Genomic DNA, 2,188 nt, shown 5'->3' on the forward strand with positions numbered 1-2,188 from the left:
TCCCCCCGTGTGGCCTGTCCCCAACGCCCCAGGTCCCCTCGCCCGCTCCCGTGGGAGCCCGTGTGTGGTCGGCCTGCCTGCGCCGCTGGAAGCTCCTGCCTGTCCTGCTCCTCACCAGCACCCATGGGCGGGGGGTAAGGTGCCGGTTCCCCCTGCGCAGAGCAGGGACACAGCCCCGGGGAAGGAGCTGCCCCCCTGCAGCCCCCACAGAGGGGACCACGCTGCCTGGGGTGGGGGCCGTATCCTGGTGGCCCCCACCTTAATGCGGAATTTCTGGGCGAAGCTGGGTGCTTTGGGGGGAGACAAACCCGACCTCCGGCTCGGCTGCGCTGTGTGAGTGCCTGCCAGCGCCTGCGTCCCGCCCCGGGCCCCAGCGGGCGCGCAGCCCCGGGCACGCTGGGCCTGCTATTTATGAAGACGACGGTTATTGGTCGTTTCCTCATTTCCACTGTTTTTCCTGATGTTTGATCTGTAAATAAAAGTAATGCAGCCGGTTTTATTAAATCTCCGTGCTTTGGAGGCTGTGTGCGTTGCTGTCTCTCCAGGTGGTGGAGGTCGGGATGGGGCAGGGACCCCCGGGCTGCCCGCGGCTCAGCAGGGGCTGGCAGTGCCCGGCGGCTGGGTTCCGGCGGGAGCGATGGGTGCTGCGCCGCGGTGTGCCAGCGCGGGGCCCGGCGGGCATGGCGGGGGCGGCGGTTGGGTCCGGCAGGTCTCGGCAGAGCCCCGGCCGGCAGGATTCCCCTCTGTGCCCCAGCCAGCACCGTGCCGACCGTGCAGCCCTCCTCTTCCTCCTCGCCCCGCTCTGGCAAAGCGCCGCCGAGCTTGGCTGAGTCCTGGCCCCCCCGGGACTGTGAGATGGGGGCGGCGATAGCGGAGACCTCCCAGGTGGGCTGGGGAGGCACAAGGATGAAAGTCGGCGCAGAGAGCGGTTTGAAGATGAAAAGCGCCCGTGCGTTATCCCCGGGCGGCCTCGCGAGGCGCCACGGCCCCCCGGCACCGCGGGTGCTGCCCACGCCGGTGAGGTCCCCCTGCTCCTTGCGATGCTGATGCATCCCACGCGGGCAGGAGGCTGCTGGGGAAGGTGACACCGAAGCCACCAGTGCCTGCACCCAGGGGACCCTGCGTGGACACCGGCCCTGCCGCTGCCTCCGTCCAGCTCTGGCGGTGCCGGTGGGGCCGTGGCTGCAAATCCCATGTGCAGGGAGCCAGCCTGCCTGGCGTGGGTGCCGCTCGGCAAATGCCACGTGCGCGGCGGCGGTGACAGGCCAGGGGACAAGGTCCAGCCGCCTGCCCCAGTGCCGCAGGTTTCATTTTCGAAGGGGCCAGAGCTGCTGCCGCCCCATCGCGCCCCAGCCAGCCCTTCCCTCCGGCACAGCCAGGGCTGGGCGGCTGCTGGCCGGGGCAGCGCCGGGGCTCCCCTTGACTGGGGCTTCCATCCAGCACTCGGGGTCCCCAAAAAAGCCCCCATGGGGTGAATTATTTCCCACCCCAGCCCGGCTCCCACAGTCTGCCCAGAGCCCCCGGCCTGGGTGCAGGATCCGTCCAGCTCCTGCTTGGGTACAGGCAGGTGCGGCTGCCCGGGACGCGGCGGGCAGGACGCGGGGATGGAGTCTGGCCCGTGAGTCAGGCCGACAAGGCGGGCTGGGGAGGAAGCGCACGCCCAGGACATCCTTAATGGCGGCATGTGGGGCGCCGGATGCCTCCCTGAGGAGCTGGAAGCTGGGGGGTGACGGGGACTCCGGGCACCCACTCGGGGAGGGGCTTCGCTCTGCGGGAGCTGGTTCCCCGCCGGTGGCCGGGGCCAGCTGTGCTGCCGGATTCCTGAGCCTGGCGTGTCCCAGGGCATGGTCTAAATTTGCTGCTGCCCAGGCGAGGGGTCCCCTCCAGGCGCTGCCGGCCCGCGGCTTGGTTCTGGCGTCCTGCGACCTGCGTGGCTACGACCTACGTGGCTATGACCCGCCGCGGCTGCGTGGCCAAGCAAAGCCCTGAGTTCTCGTGCGCGCGCAGGAGATCACGTGCACGCGTGTCCCAGCGTGCATGCTTGTTCGTGTGCACGCATGCTTGCGTGTACATGTGTTTATGTGCACGTGTCCGTGCGCGTGCGCGTCCGTGTTCGCGCGCGTGTGCAGGCAGACACGCGTGCACGAGGAGCCGTGCTCCCGAGGCGGGACTCGTCGGCTGACCCTGC

Source organism: Phaethon aethereus, assembly GCF_964289735.1.
Source record: "Phaethon aethereus genome assembly, chromosome: 16".
In the NCBI taxonomy this organism is placed as follows: Eukaryota; Metazoa; Chordata; class Aves; order Phaethontiformes; family Phaethontidae; genus Phaethon; species Phaethon aethereus.